The 22,205-nt window shown below is 35.6% G+C and overlaps 1 protein-coding gene across 2 annotated transcripts in view; it reads left to right on the top strand.

Annotated features, from left to right (window-relative positions):
• ANO4 (anoctamin 4) overlaps positions 1-22,205 on the top strand; it is a 475,191-nt gene that overhangs the window by 201,384 nt on the left and 251,602 nt on the right. The gene's annotated exons all lie outside the window — the stretch shown is intronic.

The following is a 22,205-nucleotide window of genomic DNA, read 5'->3' on the forward strand; positions in this document are numbered from 1 at the left end:
CCTTTATTTTAAAGCTCTAATGAGATGCTACCTTTTCCATGAAGACTTGCTATCCCCTTCCCCAATAACTAGCTAGAAAGTAACTTTCTTTGGACTAACATATTATAATTTATTACAAGATCATAGATTTAATGCTCAGGAAGAGGAAACTGAGGTATAAGTCAAGTCAGTAGGGAAGGAAGGAAACATATATTAGTATTTATTATATGTCAAGCATTGTGGACTTTAGAAATATTATTTCATTTGTTCATCTCAACAACCCCAGGAAGTAGATGATATTATTACTCCCATGAAACTTAGACAAAGAGTAGCAAAGTGACTTGCCCTGCGAGTAAATCTCTGAGGCAGAATTCAAACTCAAGTCTTTACATAGCAAACAATAAATTCTTTTGGACTTGACTTCTTGACCTATATTCCCATCATCTATTCAATACCTGTTAGCTTCTAATAAATATTTCTTGAATAAATAAATGAATTTTATAAAATAATTATTTTTGTTAATTGTTAATGTGCATTTAGGGGAGTGGGGCCAAGAAATGTGGTTTCATTGGTATAGAGAATTCTTGAGGAGGAAACACTGGTTATCAATGTATGTCAACACTTATTCCACATCTCTTAAGTTTAAAAAAATTGCCTAGGGCACTGAGAGGTTGAGTAACTTGGCAGAACCCATATTTCCCAAGTCTAGGATTATCTTTATATTTCTCATGTTTTATTGTCTCTTCCTTACATGCAGGATGTTTTAAATTAGTGTTCATTGAACTCTACATTAACTTAAAGCTTATGTACACAACTCCAGCCAATACTGTTACCTCTTCCTGTCCTGCCAGCATACTCCATATGATCCCACTTTTAGATCTGTAAGGTATCTCAAAGGAATTCTAGTCCATCATTTTACAGGTAAGGAAACTGAGGCTGAGAGGTATATTGAGTTGCTAAAGGTCAGTGTCTGAGTCAGTATTCAAATGCAGTCCTCTGACTTCAAATCTGTACTTTTCCCCTTACCACATCATGATTTGCACTATAGTGCATTATTTTTTATTGTCTGTACATTTTGGTACTTGTGATACCTTGATTATTGAATCCTCTGTTAAGTAAGCATTTCTAGATTTATTTTTTGGTTTTGTTTTTTTTTCCATTTGAATGAGTTTATTTAGTCAATTTAGAACATTATTCCTTGGTTACAATAATCACATTATTTCCCTCCCTCCCCTCCACCCACTCTTCCCACAGGCAACGTACAATTTCATTGGGTATTACTTGTGTCCTTGATCAGAACCTATTTCCATGTTGTGGTTTACACTAGGGTGTTCATTTAGAGTCTACACCCCCAACCATATCCCCTCGACCCATGTATTCAAGCAATTGTTTTTCTTCAGTGTTTTTACTTCCATAGTGTTTCCTCTGGATGTGGAGAGTGAATTTTCTTGTAGGTTCCTCCAAGTTGTTCAGGGTCATTGCATTGCCACCAATGGAGAAGTCCATTACATTCGATTGTACCACAGTGTATCAGACTCTGTGTACAATGTTTTCCTGCTTCTGCTCCTCTCACTCTGCATAAATTCCTGGAGGTTGTTCCAGTCCACATGGAATTCCTCCACTTTATTATTCCTTTGAGCACAATAGTATTCCATCACCAACAGATACCACAATTTGTTTAGCTATTCCCCAATCAAAGGGCATCCTCTCATTTTCCAATTTTTGGCCACCACAAAGAGTGCAGCTATGAATATTCTTGTACATGTCTTTTTCCTTATTATCTCTTTGGGGTACAAACCCAGCAGTGCTATGGCTGGATCAAAGGGCAGACAATCTTTTAGCACCCTTTGGGCATAGTTCCAAATTGCCCTCCAGAATGTTTGGATCAATTCACAACTCCACCAGCAATGATTTAATGTCCCAACTTTGCCACATCCCCTCCAGCATTCATTATTTTCCTTTGCTGTCATGTTAGCCAATTTGCTAGGTGTGAAGTGATACCTCAGAGTTGTTTTGATTTGCATTTCTCTGATTATAAGAGATTTAGAACACTTTTTCATGTGCTTATTAATGGTTTTGATTTCTTTAACTGAAATTTGCCTATTCATGTCCCTTGCCCATTTTTCAATTGGAGAATGGTTTGATTTTTATGCAACTGGTTTAGTTCTTTATAAATTTGAGTAATCAAACCTTTGTCAGAGGTTTTTGTAATGAAGATTATTTCCCAATTTGTTGTTTCCCTTCTAATTTTGGATGCATTAGTTTTGTTTGTACAAAAACTTTTTAATTTGATGTAATAAAAATTATTGATTTTACATTTTGTGGTGTTTTCTAGCTCTTGCTTGGTTTTAAAGTCTTTCCTTTCCCAAAGATCTGACAAGTATACTATTTTGTGTTCACCTAATTTGCTTATAGTTTCCTTCTTTATATTCAGGTCATTCACCCATTCTGAGTTTATCTTGGTGTCAGGTGTAAGATGTTGATAGTTTCAACTAGATTTTTGGTTGATTCTCTAGGATTCTTTAAGTAAACCATCATATCATCTGCAACGTGTGATAACTTGGTCTCCTCATTGCCAGTTTTAATACCTTCAATTTCTTTTTCTTCTCTAATTGCTACTGCTACTGTTTCTAGTACAATGTTAAAGAAAAGAGGTTATAATGGGCATCTTGGTTTTTCACTCCTGATGGAAGGCTGCTAATTTATCGCCACTGCAGATGATGTTTGCTGATGGTTTTAGATATATACTGTTTATTATTTTTAGGAAAGGCCCTTCTATTCCTTTACTTTCTAGTGTTCCTTGGCTCTGTCTTGTTGTTAGGTTTGCTTTTCAGTCCCCTAGGAGCATTCTGTTTGTGATCGGTAAGGAAGGGTATTCAGAGGTCTGAACTTCTGCTCTTTCTAGTCTGCCATCTTGACTCACAGTAAGCATTTCTATAATACAGTAAACTCTGTTCAAACAAACAATAAATTACTTCATAATTGTAGAGGTTAAAAGTCTTGGCATAGATTAGGTTGTAAAAGCAAGGAGGATGTTCCAGAGTAGCTGGTGCTGTCAACCATCTTGGTGCTGAATCAGGGTTATTAACTGAGGCAATAATAATCATTGGAATGGGGAAGTCTCCATCTAATAATTGGAAGGGCTCTCAATGGTTATCTTTTCCCATCTACCTATGCCGAAATAAGAATTCCCTCTATAATGTGTGTGTATATACATGTTTTAATTGGACATCAAGCCTAATATAAATTGTTTAAATAAGGTTTCCTCTCTCAGAAGCAAGAGGGTCCCAAATAAACAGAAAAAGAATGATAATTGAATCCATAAGTGTTTTCCTGACCCAAAAGTATTTCTGTCAATGTTGTGTTTATGCATTTTTGGTTTCCCGTGACTATATATTTTTTCAAAAATGTCTGCAGTGTGCTTTTCCTAGAATGATTACTGTTAGAAGTGCTGGTTTCTTTGGTTCTCCTGAGTGTTAGCCCTCCTGGCCTTGGGCCCCTTATAGTCTCATGCTCTTTTTCATAGCTGTTATATTTCCTTCTATACCTCATTCAGTGCTAGGCATGTGGCAAACTCTGTACTTATTGGACTTAATTAAATGAAAGCTGTTATTTTAAGGAATATGTCTCATTGACATTCCCCTACCAGAGTAAATGTTCTAGAAGAGAAATGAGAGACACATAACAGGTTGTCATGCATAGCATTGCAAAATAGATTAATTTACTAAAAGCAAAAGAAAAAAGCTGACATTTTTCTGATCACATAGCCATTTATGTTTTTTATTCATTCGATATATATTTATAAAATGTCTGATATATAAAATTATATTTATATGCTTATAAAATATATTTATATCTGATATATAAAATATCTGATATGTATATAAATATATTTATAAAATATCTGATATATTGTTTTGAGGACAAATAATCATAAAAATACAGAATTTCCAAATTGAAAGCCTCCTCAAAGGACGTCTATTTCAGTATATATTTGAACACATGTCATCTCTATAACTATACTTGGCAAGGGATCATCCAGATTCCTCTTGAAATCTTTCAGACTAAGGTCATCTATTTGACTTTTCCATAGGGCTAATGGTTTGGCAGGATTTTTTGGTCATCAAGCCAAAGAATTTACCTCTGAAATTTCCATTTTAATGAATTTTACCTCTCTTTCCCCACTATGTTTACTGGAAGAAAATGTATTATAAGAATCAACTCACCTAAAATTATTGGGGGGTTGTTTTTGTGTGTGTGTGTGTATGAAAATCTCATGTTTAGGTATTCTTTGCTCTTGCTCTATGCCAGTCCATCTCTTTTTCTGGGTTTTAAATCCCTGTGAAAGCCTTAATCTCCCTAGACTTCTATTTCCTCATATATAAAATGGATGGGTTAGACTAGATAGTCTCTAAAGTCTAGTTCTAGTTTTCTGTTAGGGATTAGATAGTGCAATGAATAAAGCACCAGGCTCAGAGTCAGGAAATCCTGAGTTCAAATCTAGGTAAAGATATTCCCTAACAATGTGAACCCTGGCAAGTCATTTCGCCTCTTTTTACTTCAATCTCCTAGTTTGTAAAATGGAAATGATAATAGTACCTGCCTCACAATTTTGTTGTAAGTATCAAAAAAGATAATATTTGTAAAGCACATAGCACAGTTTCTGACACATATTTGACACTTAATAAATTATTGTTTTTTATTTTCTTTTGAATAACAATAAACAAATATTTATTAAATATCTACTATACACTATGGGCACTGTACTAGGAATAGTAGGAATTACAATAATTATAACAATATATAAAACTGTATCTTCCTCATGGCTTTATGAGAAATGAGAGGCCAGAGTTTGTTTCTCAGATGGTAGAATTCCTTTGCTATAGCAGTTCACAAAGTTGTTTTTTTATTTTTAATTTAGCTTTGTAAGTAGGTGGGAGACATACCACATTGCTTAAAATCTTGGATTTAAAAAATAATCATCAGAAAACAAATAATTTTGAAGTAGTATGAAAGAAAAATAATTATAAATATTTATAATTAGTTGAATTAGGGCATGAAATGGGGAAAGGAGATACAGCATAAATCAAAACATAATATGTGGTAATTAAATAAAGGGACATATAGAATGAATAAGTTAATGAGGAAATAGAAAAAATGCATGTAATAAATGAGGTGCTTGTTTTATATTTACTGCTAGAAAGTCATGTTATGAATATATGTCTCTGAAGGTCAGAAGAATTCTCCTTAAATGTAAATGCCTGGCAGACCACATAAACTTAGATAAAATGAAGTTATTTAAATAGTTCTTCACATTCTAGTGAGTTTCTTTTTCTGATTTCCATTCTTTCTCCCATTAAGGAAGAAGATGTATTACAAACATCTACCTATTGAGCATCGTTGGTATTTTTTGTTTGTTTTTTAAAATCTCAGTGCTCTTGCTCTTTGAGCTCTTTGGACAAACAAAAGATAAGAAAGCAGCAATATAGAAAGCAAAGTAGAATCTAATGTTGTTCATAAAAAACAACCCTGAAACACAAATATTCACTGAGTTTAATGAGGTGCCAGAGCAAAGTCTGTTAAGCTTCAATTTAAGTCTAAAAAGTAATCATGATTTCAGATAAGGTTATAGTAAAAGTTATTTTGGTAAAAAAAATATATGGCATATATATGTATGTATGTATGTATATATATATATATATATATATATTTGTATGTATGTATGTATGCCAAATAGCCATACCATTGGTGATCAGCATTTCCACACTGAACTAGATTGCTCCTTGGAAAGCAAATGTATTATATCACATAGTCCATATTGAAAGACTTTTCTAGCTTGGAAGTCCTCTCCAGAGCTTAAACTCAACTAATATAGACTTTGATAACCCAGGATCAATTCTACAACATAGGAATATTGAAGTAGGATTTTGTGGTGGTAGCTGATGGTAGGTGTGCCCACAGAGAGGACTTTGAGTGCCACCCCCCCCAGTAGGTTTGCCAACATGGACCTAGTCCAGTGTCCTGTAGATATAAAGCTGACAAACTATATAGTTCCTTTCCTCAAAGTCCTAGTAGTAAGTTGGGATGAGACTATCTAATATAAATTAAGTTTGGAAATAATTAAATTAAGATTTAAAAAAGATTAAATTAAATCATGGCTTGAGAAACAGAAAAGAGAGAAATTAAATTATCCAGATGAACAAAATGAGTTTTCATGTAAAGAGCTGTGTGGTTGCTCTGGCATTCCCTTGGAAAACCTAATCTTGTGGAAAAACTTAGGGAATCCTGGTTGGAGAATTTGCCTTGGAGTAGACTGTCTTTTCCCTGGAGTAGAGAGAGTACAATCTGTTTGAGAACTGCTGGCCAGAGATTCACTTGGCTAAGGTTATCCCAAGGGTTTGTCACCTGGGACTCTGGGTTACCTAGGAAGCCAACCCCAGGTTTGATACTAGTGAGTCCTGTCTTCTTATCCTTCTTAAAGACAATCTGGGTAGTTAGATTAGCAGACAGTCAGATAGCATTTGGGTTTTTAAGTAAGAGAACGGAGTGGATAGGCAGGGCCTACAGAAGCAATGAAGAGTACCTCTTGTGAGGTGCATAGAAGTTGGGTCTGAGTCTAGATCTGTAGTTTTAGGACCCTTCCTACCCTTTCCCTTTTCCACAATTATCAAAATAAACTTGGTTTCGAAAGCTCAAGGGTTTTGTGCTTTGCTGACCCTGGGGAGGTCCCTAAGTGGGTGTTTCTCATCTCCCATCCATCTGGGCCTTTCCCAAACAATCTACCTCCCTTTGGAGGGAGGATTTTATTTCAATATCCTCCTGTCATTGTGAGAAATGAACTTTATTACAACTTAAAATGTGAGTTAATTGCAGACTTTATTATATCCTACTGTTATAAGCCTAGACTAGGAAGAAACATTGAGGTAAGAGGAAAATAATAACCATTTATATAGTGCCTACTATGTGCCAGGAACTATCCTAAGTATTTTACAAAAACTGTCTCACTTGATTCTCACAACAATCCTGCAAAGAAGGTGCTGTTGTTATCCCCCATTTTACAGGTAAGGAGACCGAGGCAAACAGAGGTGAAGAGACTTGGCCAGCATGGCCCAGCTAGTAAATGTCTGAAGCTGGATATGAACTTGAGTCTTTCTGATTCCTCACCCAGGGTCTAAAGAGTTGTTTCTCTATGGAGAAAGTGGTTTTCTCAATCGAAGCTATATCTCACAAGTACTTATCATTTACAGAAAACCCATAGTTACATTGAGTTCACTGTCCTTGAGCAGTTTGCTTTATTTTGGGGGGCATCCTAATCTGTTGGTCTAGGAGTCCTGAACCTGAGGTCTGTGAACTTGTTTTTTAATTTTTTTTGATAACCATATAGGGATGTAATTGATTTCCTTTGTAATTTTATGCTTTTTGCTTTATATATTTAATGATGTTATTATGAGGATGGATCCAGAGTCTTCATCATGCTTCCCAAGGACTCAGGGACATAAGGAAGGCTTTAGAACTCTTTGCATTGCTGGCCTCAGGGACTAAAGCCAAGGTAGACTCTCTCTTTTTGTTGAGGTTGTGCAAGAACTATGAAAAAGAAAGAGAAAACATTGCGATTGGATATGACTGTCATGTTACCACTGAAATATAGGAGCATTCTAAATACTCATGTCTAGAAAAAGGAACTGTGATACTTTTCTCTTTGCCACCACACTATGATCATTTGATCCTGTAAGTATTTAACTATCATGTGAGACAAGTATGACAAACACTTCCCAGAAATCCCATATCCAATCTTTCCAAAGTCATGGTAAACCATGAATCATTTCCTTATAAAAGCTCTTTCATTACATTATGATTCTCTCATCTGTTTTGCCTGTTTTGATCATAGGCTTTAAATCTAAAAGGGGACATTAAAGATGAACTGGACAAATGCTACCATTTTATGGGTGAGTGGAGCTGAAACTAGAACTTTGTTTTCCTGGGGCTGAAATAGCTATTGGCTCAGAGGAGATCCAAATGTTGGTTCAGGTGTTCCATAAAAAGGAGCAATCTGCCTCTCCCTTGAAAGTTAGTGGAGAATGCTAGGTTGGTATCTTAAAGAAATCAAGGATAGGGGAAAGGATCTATGTACAAAAATATTTGTAGCAGCTCTTTGTGGTGGCAAAAATTTGGAAACTGAAAGGATATCATTTGGGGAATGGCTGAACAAATGATACATGGTTTTAAGGAAATGTTTATTGTTCCATAAGGACTTAAGAATAGGATGATTTCAGATAAATCCTGAAAGATTTTTATGAACTGATGCAAAGTAAAGTAAGCACAAACAGGAAAACATTGTATACAGTAAAATAAATATTTTGTGATGATCAGCTGTGAAGGACAAAACTCTATTTAGCAAAGCAAGGCTGCAAGACAACCCCAAGGAACTCATGATGAAAAAAGGTTTCCACTATGCTATTCACTATCATAAAAGGAGTAGTATGCATGTAAATTGAACCCAAATATTTCTCATTTTATTTCCTTCATAAGTGTTTTCTAGCTTGTGCAATATGTTTATTTCATGACATGAAGAATATGGAAATTTGTATTGCATGATAACACTGAAAAAACCCATCTCATATTGTTTACTATCTGGGGAAAGGGAAGGGAGAGAAAGAGGAAGATAATTTGTATTTCTAGAGGTCAGAAAACAATTAAAAATTGTTTCTACTTGTTATTGAAAAATAAAATGAACAGATATAAATAAACAAAAGACAGCAAAAAAGATTAGTGGGAAAGATGGGTAGAGAAGAAGAACCTTTGGCCAGAATGCATGAGGTATTTGTTATCCTACAGATTAAAGGATGGTAGTCTCCCTGGGAAGAAAATGTACCTCACCCAGTAAATAAATGCGCACTCCTAAATATTGGCATCCTGGACAAAATCCTTCTTTCCTCATGCTATTTATCACTTCGTTGATTGGGAGATTGGCACCTAGATGTCTGCAGAAATTTGCCCAAGGTCATTTATTAGTCAATGTCAAAGCCAAACTTCCTAGCTATATCTTTTGGCTCTAAAACCAATGCACATGTTACTTCTCTGCATACAATTCTTTCTCTTACTATGCTCCTTTTAAATAGACTTTAGTGATTATCACAGAAAAGCTATGGATGTTGGGAAATTATTTATACAGATCATAGCAGCAGTAACCATGAGAAAATTAAACCAAGGTCCCCTGACTCTAGAACCAGTGTGCTTTCTATTGCATCACAATCTGGTCCAACCTAATAGATGAGGAAACTGAGGAAAGGTGAATAACTTGCTCAGAAACAAAGAGGAATTCAATCTCATGTCCTCTGACTCCATTCATTTTGCTTTATCCAAGTACTATGAGATACATATGGCAATTCTGGATTACAGATCAAGTGGCATATTTGTATAAAGGAAGGTCCAGACAGGCCAATTACAAAACCTAGATCTAGTAGTCGTGTCTAGCTAGCGCCATGGCTCCCATCAGTATGTCTTGGCATGCTGTAAGATAGTGTATTCCGTCACATGGTACCAAACATTAATTGCTCATTCTAACCACCAGTAGTATTGGTGGACTATTTCATGTCATATCTCCAAAAAATAATGTAATATTCTTAAGCTTAGGATCTCCTTTCTCTTTCTGACTCAGAATAGGACTTACCAATAACAGGCAGTTAATAACTACTGTCATTAAGTTAAATCAATATATTGAATTTTTACTTCAGTAAGAGACTTACTCTGGATCACAAACAAAGGAAGTTTTAAAATAACTTTTGGAATACCAAAGTAAAGCCAATAATCACTTATTGTTAGTCAACAGTCAATAGGCATTTTTTTAATAATTAAAAAAATTACCTTCTGTTGATTCTAAGGCAGGAGAGTGATAAGGTCTAGGCGATTGAGGTTAAGCACTCTGGTCAGGGTCATACAGCTCAGAAAGGTCTGAGGCCAGATTTGGACCTAGGGCCTCCCCTTTCCAGACCTGATGCTCTTATCCACTGAACCACCTAGCTACCCTTCAGTAAATATTTAATAAGTATTTACTATATGCTAGGGACTTTGATAAAGACTGGAGACACAAAGAAAAGTAAAAATATTTCCTTCCCTCAGGGTGGTCACATTCTAATGGGGAGACTGTGCAAAAGTAAAAGTATGTATAAATAAGGAGAAAGAGACAGCCTCAGAGGGATGGCATTAATATCACCAAAGAATGACAAAGTCTTGCAGATTTTAACAAAAGTGTGTACTTTTGGGGGGGGGAGTGGAGAGGAATGGATAACAACTGCATTGTCTTAAATCACACTAAAGGAAAAGATTAAAAATAAAACATTGGGCAGGTAGCTGGGTAGCTCAGTGAATTGAGAGCCAGGCCTAGAGATGGGAGGTCCTGGGTTCAAATCTGACCTCAGACACTTTCCAGCTGTATGACCCTGGATGAGTCACTTAACCCCAATTGCCTACCCCTCACCACTCTTCTGCCTTGGAACCAATGCACAGTATTGATTTTAAGATGGAAAGTAAGGGTTTAAAAAAATAAATAAAACATTGAATATCTAAAAAATCAATTATTGAGAAATTTGGAGAATTATCATTAAAATTCATGATCAAATTAATAATCAATTTTTTGTTGCCAATAATGATATTTGCCATTATGTATGATTTTTTCAACTCACATGAATGGTCTTGGAACGCATTGGTCAAGTAAAACATGTTTACTGTAAAGTTTCCCTTAATAGAATATACATTTCTTCAAGACAAAATGTCTCCCTCCCCCTTTCTTGGCACAGTGCCTAAAATGCATTAAGTACTTAATAAATATTTTGTTAAATGGCAACTATACCACAGTATTTCCTGTATTCTCTTATGTTTTATAACAGTTAATTTTCTCATGTTTAGTTCTATGAGAGGCAAAATAGAGTAGTGGAGAGAATAACAGACTTGTAGTCAGGAAATCTTGGACATAAATCCTGCCTCAGATAATTACTGTGTATGATTCTAAGCAAGTCACTTAATTTTTCTGGGCTTTAATTTCCTTATCTATAAGATGAGAGGGTTGAACTCCCTTCAAGCTCTAAAACTTTGATCTTGTGATCCAAAATTTAGCATGAAGTACAATCTGATGTAACTACTTCTTAGGTTAGGCATGGAGTTGGCATTCCATATTGACAAAGGTATTTGTCCAGGAAACCCTTCCTCATCCTTCCTTGAATGACAGCTCAGGTATCTCTCTGCCCTCAATCACTACTAACATTAGTCACAACTAAGACTCATCAATTCATAACCTCTTTCTCACATCATTATTGTTTCATTTTCCTTTATTCTTATTCTTCTAAGGACATATGGACTCTACATCCTCCTTCCTATGTCCTTCCAAGCCTTTAAGAGAATTAATCATTAACCTTAAGTGCAGATTGAACTATTCATTTTCAGTTTATTTATTTTTCTTTACAACATGGCAAATGTATATTTTTTTGTAATTTTATGTAATATTTTATGTGATTTCACATATATTATGTATGACATATTGCTTCCCTTCTCAATGGGTAGTGGAGAGGCCGAAGGGATGTAGATAATGTAGAACTAAAAATTAAAAATTAATGTTAAAAAGAGAATTTATCATTATGATAAAAAACTTTAAAAGTGCTTCTTTTGCCATAGGAATAATTATTGAAATGCAAATGAAAATAACTCTAAAGTACCAGTTCACTCCTTTTAACCTGGCAAAATTAATTTGAAGTGACAAAGCTCAGTGCTCAAGGGAATGTGAGGAAATATGTAAACTTATTCATTATTGGTGGAATTGCAAATTGGGTAGAATTTTTTTCAAAGGCAGTATGAATCATAGACACAGGATCCATAAAAGGGAAAACTTATATATTTGAACTGTCCCACCTCTGAATCTAGAAGGAAATTTGTTCAGAAAACAACATTTAAAGAAATCTTTACATTATTAGAAAGAAAGAATTTGGCTAGTTATTATTGTGTTGGTATAAAGCAAATCCTGTAATATCTGGTAACAAGAGAGTTGTCATTCCTTTTTCTTATTGGAAAAGATGTGACCCCAAAGCAATTTAATTATTTGGAATAATTCTGTCATAAAGTAAATGAAAATAAATGTTATTTATTATTGGGGTACTTATAGAGAAGACTAGACTCTAGGATGGTGAGAAGGATAGAAACTAATGAAAAAGAAAGCCAGTATACAAGATCTGGAAAAAAAGATTTGTGGTGGAAAGGGGAAGGATGTTCCATTATTGTCTTCAAATATTTGAAGGACTTTCCATATAAAGAAGAATTAGACTTAATCTGTGTGACTGAAGAAAATAAAAATTTCATGAGTAAATGCCTTTTTTGCTCTTCAGTCATTTAGTCATGTTCAAATATTTGTGACTCTATGGGCCATAGCAAACCAATGATGTTCATGGAGTTCTCTTGGCAAAGTTACTAGAATGGGTTGCCATTTCCTTCTCAAGTGAATAAAAGAAATAGAGATTAAGAGACTTGACCAGAGTCACACAGCTAGTAAGTGTCTGAAGTCAGATTTGCAATCAATTCTTCCTGATTCCAGGCCAGGCATTTTATCTACTCAGTAATCTAGCTGCCTCCCAATGGCTTTAGAGCTTTTTCAAAAAAACAGAATATTCTCTCCTGTGAAGCAATAAACTCAATTTCACTGAATGTATGAAGCCATTTGTGATTAGATTACTTGATGAAGGCATTATGGAGGAGATTCTGGAATGGAATAAACTTCTTGAAGACAGAGACTTTTAAATATCACATCTCTGAATTACCTGTGTCTAGCAAATAACAAATGGTTAGGAAATAGTCATTGCTTGACTAAAAGGTTGGACTAAATGTCTCCTGAGGGCCTGGATGCCTCAAAGGTTTTATGATTCTTCTGGGTCTCTAAGAAGTCTTCAATAATTCAATAATAGAAATTTAAATATCCAATCTTGTAGGTTAGCATTGTGCCTCTTGGACATATTCTTTCTATCTTGGTGCCTTTAGATCCAGTGTTAATAACACTCACAATACAATTACTCATTGCCTTGAAAGGTAATTCACTCCTAGAAATGAAAATGCAAGTAATGATGCACATGGAAAAGAGCCCTAAAAACTGTGCAACCCTGAAGAAGGTACATGTGTCCATATGGCATATTGATCTTATGAATCATAATAAAAGCATTTTGATGAACACAAGGCAATTTGTGTTAGGAAAGGCAGAGCTAACAAACTCACAATTTTTGGAACCTTGCCAAGAATGAGCTGTATCTTAGCATTTGGTTATGAGGAACTTTCATTTTACTAATAAATTTCTCAGATTGTTTACTGAATTTGGAGAGGAGAGACATAATGCTAAAGGCTTAGGAGGACTTCCAAAAATATAAGTTGACCAATGACTCAGTAGAATTCATACTCTTCAAAAGGTCCTCTGCTAGACACAAACTTCTTGGAATTTTGGCTTCTGTGTCCATAAAATCTGTCAGTCAATAAATATTTTTACTTTATGATAATTTTATTCACTTTATAATTACATTAGTCATTTTATGAATATCAAGCAAGTGCTAAAGCCTGGGAATAAAAAGAAAGGCAAAAACAATATCTGTTTTCAAGTAGCTTACATTCGATTGAGAGATACTATGTATAAGTCAATATTATGAGAAAATTATGGAGTAGATGCATGGTAGCCCTAGAGAAGCACTGGAAAATGTTTCCTATGGAAGGTATAGCTTGAGTTGTGTCTTAAAGGAAGCCAGAACGTAGAAAAGGGAGAGCATTTCAGGGATGAAGGACAGTCTATGTGAAGACATGGACATGGAATGTTGTGTATGAAGAACAGGTAAGTAGGTCAATATGAGTGGACTACAAAGAGACTAAAAACTGGAAAACCAGTTATGAGGTTGTTGAGGACTTCAATGATAGTGAAAGAGGTAGGAGTAAAGGAAGGAATACAATGCAGGGCACATTGTGAAAGTATAATCAAGGAGGCATGGCAACTAGAATATATATGGTGAGTAATATAGGGAAGGGTCCAGGATAACTCTACATTAAAAAACCCAATTGACCAGAGTCTTTGCCTTAGTAGAAACAAAGAAATTAGGAAGAAGGTTTATGGGGAGAAGGATACTGACTTCAGATTTCTACATTTTAAGTTTGAGCTACCTTTAGGACATCCAATTGGGGATGACCAATAGACGGTGATATGAAGCTCATTCGCACAAGAAATATTTGGCTGAAACATATGGATCTGGGAGTCATTTGGCCAATGTGGTAGTTCAACCTATGGAAGCTTATGAGGTCATCAAGAGATGTTGTAGATATAAAGAGAGAAGAGGAACCAGGGCAAAGCCCTGGGGCAACTTTCACATAGGGAATGAGATAGGGATGATGATCTAGGTGGCACAACCAATAAAACATGTGACTTCAAGTCAGAAAGTCTTGAATTCAAATGTGGTCTCTTACTTATTAGCTAGGTGACATCCTGGGTAAATAACTTAATCTATTTTAGTTTTAATTTCGTATTGTGCAAAATGAGGATAATGATAACACCTTTCTTTCTCCTAGAGTTGAAAGATGAAATGAGATAATATTTATAAAGTACTTTGTAAATTGTGAAATGATGTATAAATTACTTCCTTCTCTTGCCTTGCCTTCCCTTTTTTTATATTCCTTTTCTTTCTGAAAGATGGAATAGTTGGGTAAATAGGCAAATAGAAGAACTAGGAAAGAACAATATCATGAAAATTAAGGTGGGTAAGAGTGACTAATGGGGGTGTGAGAGTAGATAGTAATGTCAGGTACAGTAGAGAGAACAAAATGAGACTTGAGAAAAATACCATTGGCATTGGTAACTGATAAGACATTGATAACCTTACAGGGAAAAAAAAAGTTTTCAATTGAGCGATAAGTTTGGAAATAGGCTAAGAAATGAAGAAGCAATGGAAAACTAAAACTCATTAAAAGGCTTGGACTAGATGGCTTCTGGAGTCTTTTCTAGCTCTAAAGCTATTATCTGGTTTGGATCCTGGCTTTCTTTTGTCTTTTAGTGCAAATTACTTAATCTCCCCCACGCTTCAGTTTTCTCATTTGTTGTTGTCTATCCTTCATTTTCAAAGAGAATCGGTGGTATCACAGGATAAAATCTTGAGCCATATATGAATATATACAGCTGGATATAAGTGAAACAGAGTGGCACAAAGTCTTCAGCCTCACTCTCTCTTACAAAATCATCAAATTCCAGTTGACAGGAGAGATCCAGGATCCAAACCCAGATAACAGCTTTAGAGCAGAAGGGACTCCAGAAGCCATCTAGTCTGAGTCCTTCGTTTTACAGGTAGGGAATTTTTTTTTTTGAGAAATTAAGTGATTTACCTTAGGTCACCTGGTTAGGTCAATAGTTGCCAACTTGTGATCAAAGGACGACATATTTAGGCGAAAAGAGAAACAGTGCCTGCCCTCAGAGAACTTAAGACACATAAATAAGGATAGGAGACATTCATTCAATCATAGCATCTTGGATTGAAGACTGGTAGGAGCCTCAGAGGCCAGGAAAAAAGTGAAGCATATTAATGCTTCTGGTTTCTCATTTCAAATAGTAATTTTTCAAAGTAATGGATAATTTCAGGTTTTTGCTTCTTTGTTTTGAACCTGCAATGTGAAAATAAGCACCAAAGCCCTTTGTGTGAAGAAGGAGGGAGCTGGAGACTAGAGGCACTGTGCTTCAGAGAAAGTGCTTGCAAAACTGACACTGAGACCATGGGGCACCAGAAGAGGCTGTTGGGGAAGGAGATAGGGACCAGCTCAATTCTTCAGGGCCCAGTTGATGGGAAGGGATGTGACATCACAGCAGGACAATTTCAGGCATAACAACTGCAGTCACAGAGGATGGGAAGATTCAAACTCCTGCAGTGCATATCCTGCCTTATCTACAGTCTCCAGCTATCCAATAACAGAAAATAGATGGGAGAGAAACCTGGAAAAACAGGCTTCCTGGCTTTGAAAAATGTTTGAATGAAACAAGAAAAATGTAATTCCTTTTGAAGGAGCCATGATCCCATTGATTTGAGTTCTCCTTCTCAAGGTACAGATTATAGTCTGCCCATACAGTATCACCATCTTTGTCCATTAATGCCCTTCTGTACTCTTCTCCCAATGGAGAAAGGTCTCTCATCCTATGTTCTGAGTTTTTTTCTCTAAGTCTGTAGGCAATGCCTAGATACCAGGGGAGAGTATGGGCCGTCCACTGGTACTAGAACACTGGTCTGCATATTTTTGCAGTCATAGATTTTTATAATGATGCCTTTTCTCTATCTTCTTATATGCAATTTCTTGTCAGTAATCTGGGGCAGCCTACCCTCTATTGTTGTTTGGTGACCTGCAACTGTAATTGTCTACATAGTGCAATATTACAAGTTGAACAGCCATTTGACATCTAGAAAGTACAGTGGATAGAATGCTAGATCTGGAGTCAGATAATCTAGGTTCAAATTCTACCTCTAAGATTTATTAGCTGTGTGACTCTTGGCAAGTTACTTCACATTAATCAGATTATTTCTTTATCTTTAAAACGGGGATAAGAGTATGTGCTTGTCAGATTTTTTTCAGTGTACTGATTAGCTTTTTGCTAAGTCTTTCTTCCCCTTCTCCCTTTCATTTATTATAAAGAATAATTTTTGGGAAAGAGGGAGAAAGGTATATTGGGAAATGGGAAAACCAAAAAGAAAAAATATCAATAAAACTTTTTTTTTCTCAATGACTTGTTTCAGAAAGAACCTTTGCATTGTTAAGAGCACTGCTCTCTTCCTCCAACTCAATTTGACTATTGAGGGACAAAAAAGTATTATGATCTGCCCATCCTTCCAACAGTGGCAGGATAGTCCCTTCCTCCCTACCAAAATGCTAATTAATCAACCCACAAGTATTTAATAAGCACCTACTGAGTACATCTAAAATATAGCCTCCTTACTATATAGGCATTTTACTAAATGCTGGATTCTAGCACAGAAGACAACTTGTATATATCTAAGCATATATAAGATGATTTTGTAAGAGAAGCCACAAGCCTTGGGAAGAGCAGGAAAAATGGCATGTAAAAACTAATTAAGCCAAGAGAGTGATATGATAGGTTGACCAGTATTCCCAGTCCAAGATATGGGTTTTTTTAATTCATGAAATTTTTGGCATACTAGAGTTATTACTTTAATATATGAACATTACTGGGGGCAGCTTTGTATATTTTAACAAAATGAATCAAGTTCCTTTCATACTGATGTAAATTCTTCTATAATTCATATTGTATGTTAGTGAATATATTAGAAAACAAAAAGTGTGTGTGTGTGTGTGGGGGGGATAAGGTGACTGAGACATCTAAACAAACCTGTTTTTGCTAGGAAAGAAAATCTCTCTCTCTCCCCTCCCCCATGGATTCATATGAAAATTTAACAGGTTTTTAAGATGTTCCTTACATAAATATCTACTCTTAAACTTCCCATTTTCTTCTTTAAAGTTAAAAAGTATAAACACATTTGGGACTTCAAAATGTTTCTGTTAATTTGTCCCTTGGAGTTTCTGTTTTAATGTTTTAACAATAAAATAGAATATTTTTGTTTGGAAGAAATTTTGATGTATCACTCAGTGAAATAATTGGGCTCTTTCTATGCATTCTTTGGTAGAAATGGGTGTCCCTAAAGCACAACTCTGACATTATTCCCCTGTCCAAGAAGCTCTAGTGGCTCCTTTTTGCCTCTAGGATAAATGATAAATAACTGTGTTTAGTGTTTAAAGTCATACACAACCTAACTCCAACCTATCTTTCCTGTCCCATTGGATATATTCTTCCTCAGCAATCTAACCAAACTGGCCTTCTCTCTGCTTCTCCATATCCCATTTCCATGCTTTTGTGCTTGCTGTCCCACATGCCTTTACATCTCAGTCATCTGAAAGCCTTCTCTTCTTCCAAGACTCCGCCCAAGCACCAACACCTACTTGAATCCTTTCCTGATCCCCCCACCTACTCATGGCCTCCCAACAAACCACATTGTAGTTAACCCCTTTATATCTATTTACTTTATGTGTATGCTCTATATATCTTTATATGTATTCTCATATTTATTGTCTCTCCTCATTAGTGTAAGCCTTTTGAGAGACAGGATTGTTTTGGTCTTTGCATTCGTAACTCTAGTGCCTATTACATGCTGTTGTTGTTATTCAGTCATATCTTACTCTTTATGACCCCATTTAGAGTTTTCTTGGCACTGATACTGCAGTGATTTAACCTTTCGCTGTCCAACTCATTTGACAGTCGAGGAATTGAGACAGATAGGATTAGGTGACTTGCCCAAAGTCACACAACTAGTAAATATCTGAAGTCAGATTTGAACTCATAAAGATGGATATACCAGACTCCAGACCCAGCACTACATTCACCTAATATCTGTTATATATTAGTATTGATTAATTGATTGCTGGATAGTTCAAGCACTATCTCTTCTCTTGGAAACTTAGTCTTTTACACTTTGGTTCCAGCCTACATTTCTAGTGTTATTATATATTATTATTCCTTTGTGGGACCACATTCCAACCAAATTTGGCTGCCTACCTATTGTATTCAGAATATCTTCACACTTAAAAATACCTCATTTCCCCCTCTTAGAATCCTTATCTTTATTCAAAAATCATTTCAAATGACTATTCCTATATGAAAGAAGGTCTTTCTTTATCTTCACCTGGGGGGGACTCTCTCTCTAAATAACTTTGTATTTTTCTGTTTATATTTGAATTTACATATAAATTTATGTGTTATTTCTTCTAATAGGATGCTAAATCCTTGAGGGCAAGGACCATTTTATTTTGTTTTGTCTGTATCACCAGTGCCTAGTATATTATTGTTGGTTGGATGGATAGGTGGATAGATAGAATGTTCCTTAGCCCCCTTTCCTCAACTGCAGCCACCTTTCTTTCCATAAGAAAATTGGGAAACTGGGAGTCAGTTTTATGAACAAGATTACTGCTTTACTTGCTGGGGAAATTGTTCTTGGACAAGACATCTACTGAGACTTTATTCAGTGATAATTACAGTAAGAACTCCCAATACTGTTTTAAAATCTTTATTTCTAGTTTGCTTTTGTATCACTCAATGTAGTCTGGTTCCCTCTCCATCCTATCCTTCATAAGAGATGGAAAAGTTATGAGAAAGCAGTTCAGTAAAGCCCACTAACAGTAAAAATACGTCTTACATTACAGTGCAATATATTCTATCTTTAAGCTTCCATCCCTACAAAGAATAGGGGTGGGTATCTTCCTATATTTCTTCTTTAGTGAGTCAATAAATATAAAGTCAATGAACTCACTATATCTTGCCCCACCGTTCTGTACAATGCATGTAGCCATCCACTTCTGGTATCTTCCTGATAGCTTTTACATATCCTCTCTCACCTTACCCATCCTCATGACTCCACTCACATTTCCTATAACCCTTCTCTGACCATAATTCCCTGACATGTGTGTTGTCTACTCCTATTATATTATAAACTCAGGGTCTGATTTATTTATATAGTTGTATCCTTGGTGCTTAGGACAATGCCTGGCACATAGTAGGCATCTAATAAAATACTTTTTTCATTCATATATTCATTCATTCATCTAAACACTGTAATTATAGTAGGGGCTCCTTATCTGCAATTTTGTTTTCTGAGATTTCAGTTATCAGGGGTCAACTTCAAAGTACTGAGGTCTGTTGGAGGTGGTGGTCTCTTCTGCTTCTACTTTCACTTTTAATTTTCACTTATTTAGCTTTATTTTTTAAGATGGTAAATGGAACAGGATCAGGGTGAGAGAGAGCACATATATAAGATGCCAGAATTATTTACTTATACCCATGGTACCAACCATCTTGGTGGGTCTTGGAACATATCCCCTGCGGAAATAGGGCCCTTCTGCCTTATAACCAATACACAGTATTGATTCTAAGATGGAAGATAAGGGTTTAAAAAAAAGAAAAAGGGCCCAACTATCCTGTATATGTTGTTTCCATGGTTCTCTGTATTTTACTCTGTATTAGTTCAAACAAATCTTCACTATTTCTCTGAATTCCTCTTACTTGTATTTTTTCTTATTGCACTGCTTCAAAGGAGTAGGGATGATTTGTGGGTATATATAATTAAAAGCCTAGTAATAATGGTGCTGAATTAGCAAGATTAGTTGAGCCCACTTAGCTTTCAGAAGAATATATACTCTTGAGGGAGTTCTGGAATCTTTATCCTGATCCTCCAGTTTTAAAAGTCTCATCAAAGTTAATTCACAGAGAAGTAGAAAAGAGTTATGTCTTCTTATTTCCTTTTATATTTTTCTAGGAGTAGGATAGAGACCTTAAGGTCTAGTGAGTATTTAGGAAAACAAATATATTTAAAACTGAAAGTATAAGTAGATCGATATAAAGATAGGCAGATGGATATTTGTAGATGAACAAATACCTAAACAGAAATGAGATAGGAGATTTGAAAAATACAGTGAAAAGTCTACTATATCTGGAGTCAAAAGACTTGAGTTCTAATCTTTTCTCTGAAACTTATTATCTTTATAACTTTGGGCAAGCCATTTAAACTCTATGGGTCTAGTTTCCTCGTTTGTGAAATTATAACATGTGCCTCTGAGGTCCTCTAAAACTATGGTTATATAACTTATATAGTATCCCATAAGCCTCAGTACAATTTTAGCCTTTAATACCTTTTTAGATTTTTGGGAAACCATGTACAAATGTATGTGTGTTTGTGTATGTATATTCACACACACATACACACACATGCACATATATATAAATATATATATGATGGATGAAGAGGGTAGGAAGTTAAGAGAGACAATAAGAGTGAGAAAGATGTAGTGAAAAGAGTGCTGTACTAGAGTAAGGAGAGATTTGCATTCAAATTCTGTCTGAGGTACTTATTAGCCATATGATCATGAGGAAAACTCTCCCTGCCTCAGTTTTCTCATCTATAAAAAGGGTACAATAATATCTACTACCAAGTTTCTTGTGAGGTTCAAATAAGGTCATAAGACCATAGACCAAGAATGAGAGGGAATCTAAGAATCTCTATAGTGCAATCACTTCCTTTCACAAATGAGAGAATCAGGACCCATTGAGGTTAGATGACTTGCTCAAAGTTACACAGGTTTTAAGTGAAACAGGTAGAATTTAAACTTTGGTCCTCTGACTCCAGGTCCAGTGACTTACACAGAGTATTATGTAAGTCATAAGGTATGAAACAATGTTAGTTTTTAGTATAGATAGGAAGAGGAATGTTTCTAAGTCTGTTATATTTTGTTTTGTTGGTCTAGGAAACTCCCACTGTGGAAGTGTTGTACACTATTGCAGAAAGATCCACTTTGTAACTTTTAATTTAAAAGAGTTGCCCAAGAGGGTTACTGAGAGGTTTAGTGACTTGCCCAGTCACGTGGTAAATTTGTGTCAGAAGCAGGATCTGAACAGAGATCCTGACACTAACCCTGGCCCCCTATCCACTGTATCACCTTGTTTTTCACACTATATTAATAGGTAGGTAGGTTGGGGGCAACTGGGTACCTTAGTGTATTGAGAGCCAGGCCTAGAGATGGGAGGTCCTAGGTTCAAATTTGGCCTCAGACACTTCCCAGCTGTGTGACCCTGGGCAAGTCACTTGACCCCCATTCCCTAGTCCTTACCACTCTTCTTCCTTGGAGCCAATACGCAGTATTGACTCCAAGACAGAAGGTAAGGGTTTAATTAAAAAAAATAGGTAGGTATGTTGAAAAATACATGGATAGAAAGGATGGAAGGAGAGACAAATGGATGGATGGATGGATGATAAGTAGATAGATGAGTAGATGAATAGGTAGGTGGTTGGATGGAAGCATGATTTTATGAACAGATAGAAGGATGCATGTATGAATAGACATAAGTCAATTAGATGTAAGTGTCTAATAGACATAAGTGAAACTAAATATATCTCTATTGGCAAGCACAAGGGATTTGAAAATTACATATTGAATTTATTATATATTTAAAAGAAAAACCAAGTTGTACATAATAAAGAGTTGTATTTGATTTTTTGTGCTTCATTTCATATGGAAATGCTTATTTTATTTTGTTCTTGTTAAGTTTAGAATAAAAAAGTTAATTCACCTCTGTAAATATGTGCAGGAGTGTGTGTGTGTGTGTGTGTGTGTGTGTGTGTGTGTGT

Source organism: Monodelphis domestica, chromosome 5, assembly GCF_027887165.1.
Source record: "Monodelphis domestica isolate mMonDom1 chromosome 5, mMonDom1.pri, whole genome shotgun sequence".
Lineage (NCBI taxonomy): Eukaryota > Metazoa > Chordata > Mammalia > Didelphimorphia > Didelphidae > Monodelphis > Monodelphis domestica.